We start from the raw sequence: 16870 nt of genomic DNA on the forward strand, positions 1-16870 counted from the left end.
TAGCAAATCTACTTATCTGACGAAGAAGTCACTATCCCTACACTCGCTCGGTGCTAAATCCTACTCCCAACTGAATGACACTGAGTTACTGGCTATTCTGAGTTTAACTGACAACTCTAGTAATGCTCATAAATATAATCTGAAATTATTCTGAAGATACTGATACAAGACTAAGTAAACAACTATGATTTTTGGGTATTCAATACCCCCAGGACTCAGAACAATAATAGTAGCATGATACTCAAGCTTAAAGAACATAACATACAAGCCTTTAGCAAATCTTGATTCTTGTAGGCATTTTATCAAACACTTATAGTTCATAGTTTAATCAAATCTTGGGAATGTTATGGAACTTGTAGTAATAGCATGAATTCAACATAAATAGCTTTAAATCATGATTTTAATTCAAGGAATGATAACATTAAAACGTGAAGAATTGAATATCGGCAATAATTTCATCTATATATGGTGTAAAATCATAGTTCATGGAGATTCATGAGTGAAATCATAATTTCAAATCAAATGACTTGAAAAGATCAATACTTTGCGATTTAAATCGGATACTTGAATTCCATGGATGAAAGGAATCCATGGATGAACATTTAACATACCTGAGTTAATGAATTTGAGAGGATTGATGGTGAGTTCTTGAGATTTGGCCTTGAATTTGAGAGCTAGGGTTTTTGTGTTCTTGAAGAGAATGGATCCCATTTTGAGTAATTTGAGAATAATGGGCATATAATACCCCATTAGGCTTTAATTTCGTGTTTAGGATGAGTTTTAGGGCTTAGGAAAATGACCAAAAAGCCCCTTGGAAATTAAAAATGTGGAACTGGAAAACTAAAAATCCCAATTTGAGGCCCTGGTGCGACGCACCAGGATCACGGAGCCTCATTGGAAATTGACGAATGTGACCTGGAAGCTTGGCGCGACGTGGTGAAATCACGGAGCCTTAATGGATGGGAATTTCGTCCTTGGCGGGACGCGCCATGATCGCGGAGTCACACTGAAAAGTGTTTGGGAAATGGGAAATCACCGCGATGCGATGGAATCACGGAGTCTCACTAAAATTTGACAATTGTGATTTTACACTTCTCCGCGATGCTCTACGGGCCCAAATTATGGTGTTTCATGATTGAAACTTAAATTCGTTATAACTTCTTACCTGGTTATCGAATTTGGGCAAATTTTATATCGTTGGAAAGCTAATTGAATTTTCTACGCAACGGTAGGCTCTAAAATAAAAAATACTGGGTATTTAGAAAATTTTATATATGAATACTCAAGTATTGGGACTTAAATTATGCTAGAAAAATATGGGGTATTACAATATCTCCCCTTTGGGATCATTCGTCCTCGAATGAGATTGGTTAAACTGAGGAAAACTGATGGAATGAGCTTTACACACTGAACATACATATCTAATGCATGGATTGCATGACTGAACTGATTTGTAAATGCACGACTGACATAAACATGATGTGCAACTGAAACTGAGCATGATAGAGACAAACCTTAAGAAGATTAGTACCTTAAACAGAATCTGAATTCGCGGAGAAAAGATGAGGGTACTTAGTCCGTATATCTACTTCTGCTTCCCAAGTGGCTCCCTCAATAGACTAATTTTGCCAAAGAACTTTGACTAGTGGAACTTCTTTGTTCCTTAGTCTACGAACTTGATGATCTAGAATTTCAACTGGAACTTTCTCATAGGAAAAACTTTTCTGAACATCTACGCTTTCAAGGGGAAAGACTACAGCTTGATCACAAATACACTTCTTCAACAATGAGACATGGAACACTAGGTGTATTGAAGGTAGATCTGAAGGCAACTCAAGCTCATAAGCTACCTTTCCAAAACGACTGAGAATTCTAAAAGGACCGACATAGCGGGGATTTAGTTTTTCTTTCTTGCCGAACCTCTTTACCCTCTTCATGGGAGATATTTTCAAGTACACAAAATCATCGATCTCAAACTTGACATCCTTTCTCCTCACATCTGTATATGATTTCTATCGGCTCTAGGCTGCTCTAAGCCTTTCTCTGATCAACTGAACCTTCTCTAACGCATCAAACACCAACTTTGGCCCTACTACTGCGGCCTCACCCACTTTAAACCAACCAATTAGAGATCTATATCTCCTTCCATAGAGATCCTCAAATGGAGCTATTTGGATACTAGAATGATAACTGTTATTATATGCGAACTCAATCAAAGGCAAGTGATCATCGCGACTACCTTTAAAATCAACTACGTATGCTCTCAGCATATCCTCAAGAGTCTGAATGGTCCTTTTTGCTTGACCATCTATCTGAGGTAGAAGGCTGTACTGAGATGAACTTCAGTACCAAGACCCTTTTAGAATGCTTTTTAGAAGTAAGAGGTAAACTGGGTACCTCTATCAGAGATAATAGATAAGAGAACACCGTGCAACCTAACCAACTCTCTGAGATAGAGTTTGGCATAGTATTCAGCTGAATAAGAGGTATGGACTGATAAGAAATGAGCTGATTTGGTCATCCTATCTACAATCACCCAAATAGAATCATGTTGATGACGGGTACGGGGTAAACGTATTACAAAATCCATGTTCACTTTCTCCCACTGCCATGTGGGAATACTAAACTCCTTCATGGACCCACTAGGCTTCTAGTGCTCGATCTTAACCCGTTGACACGAAAAACATGTAGCTATAAACTCTGCAATATCTCTCTTCATTCTACTCTACTAATAGATCTCCCACAAATCACGGTACATCTTAGTAGACCCTATATGAATAGAGTAGAGCGCACCATGCACTTCTGCAAGAATTCTTTGCCTCAAATCATCTACACCTGGTACACATAGTCGACCCTGATAACACAGCACACCATCTCCCCCTTGGGAGAAAACCTCCACTTTCTGATCTCTGATTGATTCTTTCAACTTAGCTAGACTGAGATCTCTAACTTGCTTTTTCTTGACTTCAGAAACTAGGGATGATTCAGCACTATTTTGAACCCACACACTACCTTCTACTGAGTCGACTAAGCGGACACTTATTCGGGCAAGTTCAAGAACTTCTTGAACTAGCTTCTTCTTATCACCCTTAACATAAGTAACACTACCCATAGACAACCTACTGAGAGTATCACCCACTATACTGTCCTTGCTCGAATATTACAGAACACTCATGTCATAATCTTTCAATAAATCTAACCACCTTCTTTGATACAAATTCAAATCTTCTAAGAGAACACATACTACAAAATCTTGTGATCTGTGAACATATCAACATGCACCCTATACAAGTAATGCCTCCAAATCTGTAAGGCAAACACTACAGCTGCTAGCTCAAGATCATAACTCAGATAATTTTTCTCATGGGGCTTAAGCTGTCTAGAGGCATAAGCAATGACCTTTCCTCCCTGCATGAGAACACAACCCAAACTTACCCTGGATGTATTACAGTACACAACAAACCCATCTGAACCATCTAGCAAAGTAAGAACTGGGGATAAGGTGAGTCGAGTCTTCAACTCCTGAAAACTCTTTTCATAGGAATCTATCCACTAAAACTTGACTTTCTTCTGAGCAATCTGGACATGGGGAATGCAATAGACGAAAACCCTTCTACAAACCAACGGTAATAGCTAGCCAAACCCAAGAAACTCCTAATATCTGATGGAGAAATAGGTCTAGGCCAGTTTTTCACTGCTTCGATCTTTTGAGGATCAACTTTAATGCCATCACCGAAAATAATATGGCCAAGAAAAGCTACTGATCTTAGCCAGAATTCACAGTTACAGAATTTAGCAAATAACTGATGGGCTCTAAGAGTCTGCAATACTATCCTGTGATGATCTGCATGATAATTTTGGCTGCGGGAGTAAACAAGAATGTCATCAATGAAGACTATAACAAAAATTTCCAAGTACTTCTTGAACACTCGGTTCATCAAGTCCATAAAGGCTGTTGGGGCATTGGTAAGACCAAAGGACATGACTAGAAACTCGAAGTGACCATACCAGGTTTGAAAAGTTATTTTTGGAATGTCACATTCGTTGACGCTGAGCTTAAATGCTTTGTCTTCACCCATGTATACCTTTACACTAGATTCTTTCCTATACTACCTCTTTGTCTATGATGACATCCATGCTAGTTTGGGATTTTTTGTATGTAGAAGTAGGAAATTTGTTGGTTTGTCTACTTGTGTGAGTGATGATGCTATATGGATCTTATGGACTTTAGAACCAATTGAGGCACCACTCTTAGTGTGGTCTCTTGAATAGATAAAGAAGCAATCATGTCTTATGGATCCTAAGATGAAAGTATTTTTACTTTGTATGTTATTTGATGTCATTAGGGCCTTTGTAGTTTTCGTATCTTTTGGTGATTTTGATAGTCAAATTGTTTGTGCATATTTTAATAAGTTTTTAATATTTAATTCAAATGATCCTTGGTTATATTGTAAGTATGTGCAACCTTGGCATGTTGGGATGATTTTTTGTGCTAACCATCATGCCATAAGGAGTTTGCATTCGTTTGTCATTTTTTTGGTTTTGCAAGATTTGGATTCCAGGTCGAATCCTTTTCAAGAAGGATAGGATGATATGGGCCAAATGGCCATACTAGCTTTTGTTGACATCTTTGGAGGTCAACACAAAAAGACTCAAGACTTGGTCACCGTGAGGACACAAGAATATACATGGAGGACCCGTTTTGAGCATTTCATAAAGCAATTCTGAGTGTGAAAGATTGTGTGGGGCTTACCTTTGATGCCAACCCAAGACCAAAAGTGTTAAAGCATGACCCCACGATTTTGGAGCATTGAAGAATCACCCTTAATTAAGGGTATTTTGGGGATTACACATATTGGAAAAACACTCCATAGGCGCCCCTTTTCATTAAGGGTATTGTGGTCATTTTGTTATGTAATAAGTTAGGCTATAAATAGACACTTATTAGTCTTATTTTAGTTAGTTTTTGATGATGAATATTTAAGAAACATATTCTTGAACTCCATTGGGAGTGTTCCTTAGAGTAGGGCATGAAAAAGCCATTAGCGTAAGGCTTGGAAAAGCCATTATCGATTATTGCTTAGAAACACTGGTTGTAAGTGGAGTTGATTCCCTTAGCGGTCACTGTAAGAGCTTGGTGTTGTTATTACATGTCTTAGAGGTTTTGTCGTTTAATACACGGTTTAGTTCCTAATTCTTGTAATCTCATATGTTAAGCTATCTATCTTTACATTCTTGCACTTTTGTTATCGTCTCTCAGTTTTGTGTGTTGCTGCCATACCTTGTTTGTCTTGCTCTCGAATTTGGCTTGTGTTGTTGGCTGATTTATGTGTTTCTTGGTCGTCCCGTTATCACCTATTCTCTAAGCTCTCATAAGATCGGGACATGTTCATAGTTGAAATGAACAAAACAGTGTGAACCATAAACTTAAAAGGCTGATTGTGTGACATGTGTTATCTATGTGTACATTAAAGCTCGACGGTTTAAGGATATCGAATCTACCGATTGTCCGAGTGCATATGATGCATGTTCACTATGGAAAGTTCAAAGGAAAACTGTCACGCCCCAAAATCCCATCGGGCCGGACTGGCACCCGAAGCCGAGAAGGCCCGGGAGAACCCGTTCAAATACCTGTACTTTCACTTATATGTCACCCAAAATTTGGACAACACTTCATTGCATATAGAAGGGTCTAATTACCTGTATCAGCACAACACGCACAAATATATATATATATACATATTACGTAGCCGTCGGGGCCACCACATATACAAATATAACATCACTATATAAACTTCCATGACTTTACCCTTCCTTATGTCTACAAAGCCTCTAGGATATACATGACATAACTAGGGTCGGGACAAACCCCCCGCCCACACATGACTCCTGTACAATAACAAAACATAAGGAACCGACTCGAAAAGCTCCGAAGCAAACTGGAGCTCACCAACAATAGCTGTATGACCTGGCTCCTATCTATGCTGTGAATGAGCTGAGGTACCTGTGCCTGCAGCATGAAATGCAGGTCCCCGTGGGGGACGTGAGTACGAAATATGTACTGAGTATGTAAAGCTGTAGATAATCACATATGATATAAGAGCTCAATAGAAATCAGAAACAAGTGAATAAGTCGTAATAGGAGTGGACCACACTTACTAGAACTTGTGACAACCTGTACATTGTATTTATTCAATCACTTTACCTTCGTTCTTATCGTCTTTGTAATCATTACTGTACTGTACTGTGACCATTAGGCTGCCTCCAGTACATATCAACTGGGATCGACCCATGCTAGGCTTATGCCCCTGGGATACAACCCATAAACACATAAATAGGGATCGACCCATGCTAGGCTTATGCCCCTGGGATACCACCCGATAAGAGAGAACTTCCATCACTTAGTTCAATTAATCTTTGAGATTGTTATTTCAGTCGCCACCACATTTTTGATACTTTGAAACAATGATACATCAATAGGAACCAAGTAATAGACCTTCTGTACAATAACGATGTAATAAAGACTCATTGGTACATCAACAATGTGTTTCAGAATCATCAATATCACAACAATGAAATAGGAGCCTTTTGGTATATCAATGAAACATTTTGACACTTTATAGAATGGAAACAACTTCGTTGGTAACGTAGAACAATACATGTTTTTGGACAACCTCGGAATCTTACTTGATGGAACATTGGTGTTTTCATGCCAAAGAACATTGTTAGAGTATGCTTTACATACCTCGTTGTAGATTCGGATACCAATTCAACACAACTTCCCGCCTTTACAAATCACTTATATACAATGAAATGTTTGGCATCTAGTATTAGCAACCCAACACCACAATTCTCTTCCATAATTCCATACTACCAATATTTGCAAAACATTCCAAAAACCAACTTGAACAATAGGTTTATGTGTATATATATATATAATCATCATTTCAATACCACATCATCAACACCACATCATCACACCAAATTCCTTCACAATTCAATATAATCCAACATCATTTCCCAATCATCTTTCAACAACAATCAAATAACATACTTCTTATGCTCACATGCATATATATATATATATATATATATATATATATATATATATATACATATCCATATAAATAACACCAACATAATTTACATCCTTACCATAAAATGGCCCTTTTGATTTCGAAGTCCTGTTGGCACAAATAAGGGGTGCTTCTCGAAGCCCTCGAGACGGTGAACACAACTACGGAATCAATTTGGATTTTCTACGGTTGAATCACAAGATAATTGGAGTTGAAATTAGGCTAGGGTTTCTTATTTTCAATAATTTGATGATAATTGATAGATATGAGACTAATTATATGTATATAATGACCAATTTTCGTCCATGAGGTGATGGAAAATGACCATATTGCCATTAAAATTTTAAGTAAATCCGAATCTGTCCATGGTGGACTGTTTTGACAAGCTAAAGTAGATCGACCATAACTCTTTGCTACGATATCAGATTTGGGTGAAATTGGTATCGTTGGAAAGATAATTCAAAGGTCTTTCATTTCATATAAAGTAGGCCACCCAGTTCATCCTGTAAAAGGAGTTATGATCATTTGAAGTTGACCCGAAAAATCTGTTTTGAGAGGCTGAAGTAAAACGAGTATAACTCCTTACTCAGATGTTGGATTTGGATGAAACCAATTGCATTGGAAAGAAGACTCAAAGATATTTCTTTTGATAGGTGGTAGCTCTCCCAGTTCATTATATTGAGGGAGTTATGATCGTTCAAAGTTGACCCAAAAAACTGGCAGGCCTCAGTAGTTTGTGTGCAGGAAATTTTCCTGCACATTTACTGTTCACAACATCCCGGCCACCGTTTTATAGTTTCGAACGTGCTCGATTATATCCGAAACTTATCCGTTTTTGGAAATCTTTATATCGTTGGAAAGCTTATTCAATAACCTTCGTATGGAACCATCGACGGGCAAATTCCGGAATAAATAAAATAAAAAATTAATTCCATATAAATAAGACCAATACACGTACTTGAATACGCCAATACATGTACTTGAATACGGGGTGTTACAAAAACCCACTTATCCAAATATAATTAGTCATTCCCCATTCATGTGGGGGATTGTTGGGTTCAAAATTAAAAGTGTAAATGGAAAATGGAGGGAACCAAGTGGAGGAAAAAATTGACATAACACTCAAAATGAAAAGTGCACTAAAAAATGAGAAAGTCTACTAATTCTCCCACATTGGTGGGAGAATGAAACTTTCAAGTGTTTATATTAAGAAACACTTACTCCACATGGTAAGTGAGGCAAGAACCAATAGGTGCCTCGCGCCGTCGTCGTCGCTCGCTCACTCGGACCCAATATATATTATTTTTGGTCTTAATTTATGTGACATAAATAAAATTAGATAATTAATTATATTTTTAATATGTTTTTAGATTTTTTTAACATGTTAGTTATTGTGATCTATAATACTTTTTCGACATTGTAATTTACTATTTTAAGTTGTTTGGTATTGTAATTTATAATTCTCTTGTTGTTCAAACTTTTGTGGTATTTATAATGAATTTAGATTTTAAAAGTAATTTAAATTTTTAATTATTGTGATTTATAATATTTTTTTTCTATTTCAATTTAAACGACACTGATATAATCTCGAGAGACAACTAAATATCACAATTGAAGTAGTGAAACCGGCACGTCTTGAATGCTCATAATAACTAATTATTGTGATATGTAATACTTTATAATCTTTTTAGATAATGTGTTACTTTTGTTGTTTCAGTTTATGCGATACTGATGGAATTTTGAGAGTCAAGCAAATTGTTTAATATAATTTTTAGATTGTTGTATTATTCTTAAATATTTTAAGTTATTAATTATTATAATTTATAACCCTTTTACATAATTTTCAAATAATACATGCTACTCTTTTTCAATTTATGTGCCACTGATGAAATTTAGAGAGTCGATCGAATTTTTTTATATATAGTTTCTATTTATTACCTTGCAATTTACGATAAATGACACAGTTTGGGTTTAAATTTAATATATTGTAATAATTTATGTTAATTAATTATAACCACATTTCAAGTAAATAATTTTTTATTAATTTAATTGTCTATCATATTCAAAAATAATTTGCTTACTTGTTTATTTTAGTAAAGTAAAATAGATTTATTATTTTTGTAATAAAATAATAAAATAAATTTTGATGAATATTTTCTTAACATTTGTGCCATTAAAGGGAACAAATAAAAAGTTTAAATTATCAAGTCAATATATTTTTTAATATTAATTTTCGAAAAGAATTTATTTTTTTAGAGTCCATTTTAATATTAATTTTTCAAATTACATATTTAGGATTGAAAAATATTTTTCACCTTACAGATTTAAAAGTCTTCTTTATTTTCTTAAATTTCAAACTCCATAACAAGTTAAATAGACAAAAGAATTGAAACAAAAGGAATATTATTTGTAGAAAAGGTTAAAAAGACAAAAGGTGTATTAGATAAAGAACCAACCTTGCATCTCAAAATACATTTATAAGAAATATATATTCATAACTTTGCATCTTAAAAAATTAGGCGAGAAAAAACTTTGAATGAAAAAAATATTAATTTCTTTCAAAATTTAAGGCCTCCTATTTGTTTTGGCTTTTCGGCCACCCCAGACTTGAGTCGCCCCTGATATATATACACACACTTAGTTAGTAATGACAGAGTATGTTTTTTTACTAAGATTATCATTCGTTTGGATTGCAGTTATTTCATTAATATTATCGTTGTGACTTTATAAATTGAATCTCACTTATGTTTTTGCTTATTTGATATGTTAAAAAATTAGTCTTCTTTATTTAGTAGTCTACTTGATTTGTTAGAAATTGATTCTTCACAAATAATATTTACATTAATTATTTGACTGTATTATGAATTCTACTAATTGTATCTCGGTTATATTTTTTGCTTATTTGATATTAATCAAATTTACGTTAAACAATTAACCTCCTTTATTTAGTAGTCTACTTTATTTGTTAGAAATTGATTCTTCATAAATAATATTTACATTAATTATTTGACTGTATTATGAATTTTTTTATATGTACTCTTGAAAATTGAATACATTCATAGAGAACGAAGCTTGAATAATATTCATTAGTTTACAATATAAATTTAAGAAAAATTTACTAATCGTGGAAGCATAGATAAGTTTGTCAATCTTTAATTTTCTATATAGTCCTGCTAATCTTTAATTTTCTATATAGTTCACTTTACAATCACAACTTCGTCCCCACTTTATAGTCACAACTATACTCCACTATATCCATGGCTTAAACATCTCTTTCTTGGTGTAACACCCCGCATTTCGGGCTAGAACGAAAAATCGTCATTTCTATGCGTAGATGATCCAAAAGCCATAAATCCTATGCAAATTTATCATGTTAATCAATTATGTAGTGTGGGAGCCTATTTGAGCATAAATTGAAATCATAGAGCTCCCTAAACTCAAGAACGAGTTGAAAGCTTTCCTATCGTTCGAGTTTGAGTGAGCGTCGAAACTTGAGTTAGATTCAATCAACCATAACTCCTTGTATATGACGAACTAGGTGGCCTACTATATAGTCCTGCTAATCTTTAATTTTCTATGTAGTTCACGTTACAATCACAACTTTATCCCCACTTTATAGTCACAACTATATTCCGTTATATCCACGCCTTATACATCTCTCTCTTGGTTTAAAAAAATACAATGGCGGAAGATGCAAGCCGTGATTAACGTATCGTTATATATTTTTGCAGACTGCTGTTTAGATTGAGTTTTGGATGTTTTAAAGTACGTTTAATGCTCCTACTATCTTGTTTTGGAGATGCATGGGTTTCCAGACTTTTATATGCCTGTGTAATCTTTATGTATATTAACGCTTGTTTAAACTTTAAACTATGTTAAGTTTCTACCATTAAAAATTAGGTTAATCTGCGCTCTATATATTTGAACTAGATACATCAACCCGTGCAAGCACGGACCCAATATATCTGCAAATTATGGTGCTTAGTACCGATTTAATAGTATCTGCTGCACCCTTGTTTCGAAAGGATTCGAATGCTGCACTTGGAAGCATTAAAAGAGTAAAGTGAAGAAAACGTATGAAATAGTTTAGAACCAAATACAGCAGTCGAATCCTTTCGAAACATGGGGTGCAACATATATTATTAAATCGGTTCTAAGCACCATAATTTGTAGAATATATTTGCCCCTGCGTATGTTGAGTATTGTAGAAAAGATTCAAGACAACATTATATTTATTAATCTAAATATCATGAAATGAGACACATGATCAGATAGAATTATTACCTTAGTGTAATTGTTATAAACATTTAAAAGAAGTCTTGCGTGGTCTATCTTTGCTACAAAATAAGCCCTTAAGACCTCTTGTTCCAGTTGCTCTGGACAATCTCGCTGACATACAATTCAACACACAAAGATCACATAATTCTGCTCAAGAAAAATAAAAAGAACTAGTAGGAATGGGAAAAAAAACAAAAAATAAATATACAAATTTTCCTAACTTCAAACCCAATCTCATGCTTTCTTTTCTTTGAGTCTTTCTTTTTGTCCATTTTGGCCGGCCGATGATGTTGTTCTTCTTCTTCTATTGGTTCAATAGTTAACGAGCAGATGTTCTTCTTCTTTTGTTATCACAGCTTGCATCTTCCGCCATTGTTTTCGTTAAACCAAGAGAAAGATGTTTAAGGTGTGGATATAGCAAAGTATAGTTGCGACTATGTTGTCACAATCCGAATTGGGGCCCTGGTCGTGACGGATATCCCGAACCATGAAGGCCCGGACGTCCTACTCTATCTGGTAATCATGCACAACATTCATATAATAAAGGAAAATGCGTAAATATAATTTAATACAGAAACATGGTCAAACTCTTGGTTCAGTTTAACAATAAGGAATGAAATCCGAAATCAACTAAACATCATCTGGAATAGTCTGCGAAATCTCTACTACATAATCAAGTGACAACTGTCTAAAAACTGGGACAAGACCCCCAGTAGATCAAAACAAATGGAATAACATAATCTGAAATAAACAGGCCTTCTGGAACAAAGAAGGCTCACCACTGCACAGATCACATCTCTCTGAAATACTCTACTACTTAGCTGGACCGCTAGATTGAGCCTCCGAACCTGGGAGGTAGGGGGTCAATATAGATGTACTGATACGCAGAGCAAATCCAAAATAATAATTTATATTCAACATATATGAGAGCAATTTAAAATAGTTCATAAACATATCGTATAGTAAGAAATCACATGGACATTTTGAAAGACTCTGTAAAATCATATGAACTCTGTGACACTCTTTGTTTTACTTCTGCGCTAGGTGGTATACCCTACAACTTTGAAATTCCATGGTCTATATGGAATCTGCCATTAACTAGGCAGCCAAGCCCCCAACCCAAGTGTACCGCAAGAGTCGGAGTCTCTGAATCTACTACGCCACACGGCCGTCGCCAGCGTACAATAATAATCTACCCGTATCAGCAAATATGGTTTTAGGCTAAGAGTTACTTGAACTCAAGCCTTCTTCGGGTAACCACCTAATCCTCTTTATGCCCATTTTTAACTCTTAAGACATGCATTCTCTGAAAACATACTCTGTTATAGCATACATACTTATGGTATCGTCATAACATTGACAAGTCACATCTCTAAGTCATTGTTAGTTTATTATAATCTTTGTTTTCAAAACATAAAGTTTGGGACCACCATATCGATAAATCAGTTCGAAGAACTCTTTCTTTAAATACTCATGTAAACACATGTATGCAACTCTCTTTGACAACATTTCAATGATACAAGGTGGTCATGTAAAAAATTCTTAATCTTATGCAAATCTTTCTCTCTTTAACAAAACACATTAATGTCAAGAAACTCCCTCTCAAAATCTCTAAATAATGCTCAAAATACTATGGTATTTGAGTAAACTATTTTCAAGCCATAAATCATGCATTTCAAATCCTTCACATTAATATCATAAACTTAAAGTTATCAAAAGAGAGGGATTTCATAATTTGTGCTCTCAAACAATCTTCAATCTAAATCTTCAATCTAAATCTTCACACATATACATATACATGTAAATCAATTTAAAGGGGGGAAAAGGCCTAAAGACCAAATCAACAGTACAATTAAACATTCATAATGTATAATAAAATCATGTATTTCAAAACCCCTTTTCTAAATCCATGCTTGATAATCTTTAAATCTTGTTCTAGTGTTTACAAGCCCATGAACACTTGCTTTTGGGATTCTATTTGTGCTTTTGATGGATGATTCTTGAAAATCTTAGTTTGGGGATTTTAATTCTTGAATCAATTTTAGTATTTAATGGTGAAATTTTGAGGGATCTTGAATCTTAGGTTGAGGCCTTAGGGTTTGGTTCTTGAGAGGATTTGAGAGAAAGGAGTGTATTTTTGGTGAAATGGAGGTTGAATTCAGTGTTTATGGAGTTATGGGGTGAAGAGAAAATACCAAAATACCCCTCCAAAACCGTTTAGGAAATGCTGAATTTTAAAGGTGACGAACTTGGTTGATAGGTCGTCACATATGTGATAACTTATCACACCAGGTCGTTACTCAGATTTTTGTGAGTTACTGCCTTGGGCTGACGACATGACTGATAGGTCGTCACATATGTGATAACTGATCAGCTCAGGTCGTCACTTGTCGACAAACAGACATGCTGAAGTAAAATGGGTATAACGTTTTGCTTCGATCTCGAATTTGGGAGAAATTGGTATCGTTGGAAAGCTAATTCGAAGAGCTTTCATTTGATATATAGTAGGCCACCCAGTTCATCATACACAAGGAGTTATGGTCGATTGAATCTGACCCAAGTTTCGACGCTCACTCAAACTCGAACAATATGAAAGCTTTCAACTCGTCTTGAGTTTGGGGACCTCTATGATCTCAATTTATGCTCAAATAGGTTCCCACACTACATAATTTATTAACATGCCAAATTTGCATAAGATTTATGGCTTTTGGATCATCTACGCATAGAAATGACAATTTTTCGTTCTAGCCCGAAATGCGGGGTGTTACATCAAGAGAGATGTTTAAGGCATGGATATAGCGGAGTATAGTTGTGACTATAAAGTGGGGACGAAGTTATGATTGTAAAGTGAACTATATAGAAAATTAAAGATTTAGCAGGATTATATAGAAAATTAAAGATTGACAAACTTATCTATGCTTCCACGATTAGTAAATTTTCTTAAATTTATATTGTAAACTAATGAATATTATTCAAGCTTCGTGCTCTATGAATGTATTCACTTTTCAAGAGTAATAGTTAAACCTCACGTGTCTCGCACGTGTAAGATTTGATTATTTAAAATTAGATAATTTTGTTTAGTGCAAAAAATTTAAATCACTTCTCAAAAATCCTTCACACTTTAATAAAATAGCGTAAACATAACATATGTTTTATTAAAATATTTAATAAATTTTCAATTCTTAAATATTGAAGAAATAATTTTGTCTAAAGCAGACACTTTTAACGAAGGACAAAAAGTTCAAATATTTCTGAATACCGAATCAAATAAAAACGAAGTTGAAAGAAAACAAACCAAACTGAAATAGTTTGATTCGGTGTTCAATGTCTACTTTTTAAAAGTGTAAATTAAAGAATTGAATTGAAATTTGATAAAATCGAGTCAAAGAGCAGAACGTATACTTCTAATCAACGTCTTAACAACATAAATCGTGCTAATATGAATGAGAAATAATTCTTTTTTAAAAAAAAACATACCTTTAAATCCTCTCGTAATCGGCACAAAGTCTCAACCACACATTCACATAATTTTTCTTTACCTGCACATCATGCGAAAGCCAACAATTGAAATTACAATAAATTATACGATAAAAAACGTTAATAAAAGATGCATAATATTTAATATTGTTGACCTACAAATTTAAAACTAATAGTAAAGAACATAAAACCAATCTTCTCTTGAACATACTCTTTAACAATTAAATTGCGAATGTTATTCTATTATTTATTGGAAAAAAGGAATGCTCAATATATAGATGTACGATTTTTTTCTTTTTAAGAAAGAGTTGATGAAACATGGAAGAAATCTAATCTAATTTGAGAAACTTTTTTCATAAAAAAATAATTATTATAGAAAATCAAGACAAACAAAACTTAAAAGAAAAGAAAATTAAGGACTCCTAATTAAATCAAAAACCATACTTAAAAGAAAGAAATTAGGTCATATGCTAACTACAATCTGACACTACTTATTTTTTTTTCTTTTTGAGGTGGGACGTGTTTTTTTAGTAAAAATAGTTAATAAGAATTTGATAAAATAATAAAAAGATATTTCATATTATGTATTTAAAACTTTTTAAAATTTAATACTTATTAAAATTTTCTTATTCTAAGGCTTTTATATTTGTTTCTAGATTTTTCAAATCTTATTAAAATCAAATTTAGTTGTTTTATAATTCTTAAACTAATGGAAAAAATATTAGTTGTCATTAATTCTGACGACATCTAATAAGAAAGGTTTTAGGATAAATATATATTAATTAATTATTAACTTTTAAAAATTAGAAAAATAATAGTGAAAAGACGATTTTGTCTAAAGCGAAAAATTTTAATGAAGGACAAAAAGTTCAAACAACATTTCTAAAACCCTTCACACTTTTAATATATTATAGATTATAGATTATAGATATAGATATATAAAAAAATTCATAATACAGTCAAATAATTAATGTAAATATTATTTAAGAATCAATTTCTAACAATAAAGTAGACTACTAAATAAAGGAAGTTAATTGATTAACGTAAATTTGATTAATATCAAATAAGCAAAAATATAACCGAGATACAATTAGTAGAATTCATAATACTGTCAAATAATTAATGTAAATTTTATTTTTGAAAAATCAATTTCTAACACATAAAGTGGACTACTAAATAAAGGGGGTTAATTCTTTAACGTAAATTTGATTAGAATTCATAATACAGTCAAATAATTAATGTAAATATTATTTGTGAAGAATCAATTTCTAACAAATAAAGTGGAGAATAAATTTCTAACAAATAAAGTGGACTACTAAATAAAGAAGACTAATTTTTTAACGTAAATTTGATTAATATCAAATAAGCAAAAACATAAGCGAGATACAATTTGTAAAGTCATTGCCATAATATTAATGAAATAACTACAATCCAAACGGATGATAATCTTTAAAAAGAAAAAAAACATACTCCGTCATTACTAAGTGTATGTATATATATATATATATACTAGTTTAGGTGTACGCGCCTTGTGTGTGTATCGCACTTTAATGAGTTCAAATATTACACTAAATAGGATATTTGTTTAAATAATAAATATGAATATAATAATTAAATTTGAATTTATTTATTAAACATAATCTTTACCAAAAATACTTTTAGAAGTTGATTGACATTCTTCTATGATCTGTAATTTGCAACAAAATAATAAAATGACAGAGACATCAAAAAAATATAATTAAATCTAATCTTACACAGAAAAAAATTTTCAAAGTCGTTTGACACTCATTTATCACCTGTAAACAATAACAAAATAATGCGATAATAGAGATATCAAAATAATACAACTAAACCTAACCTTTACATAAAAAAAACTCCTCAAGGCCGACCAACATTTATCTATCACCTGTAAACTGCAACAAAATAATACGATAAAAGTGACATCAAAGCAATACAATTAAACTTAAATTTTACACACAAAAATTTCTCAAAACCGATCAATATTCATCAACGAACTGTAAACTACCACAAAAATAACA

The sequence above is a fragment of the Capsicum annuum genome, chromosome 7 (assembly GCF_002878395.1).
Source record: "Capsicum annuum cultivar UCD-10X-F1 chromosome 7, UCD10Xv1.1, whole genome shotgun sequence".
Classification (NCBI taxonomy): domain Eukaryota; kingdom Viridiplantae; phylum Streptophyta; class Magnoliopsida; order Solanales; family Solanaceae; genus Capsicum; species Capsicum annuum.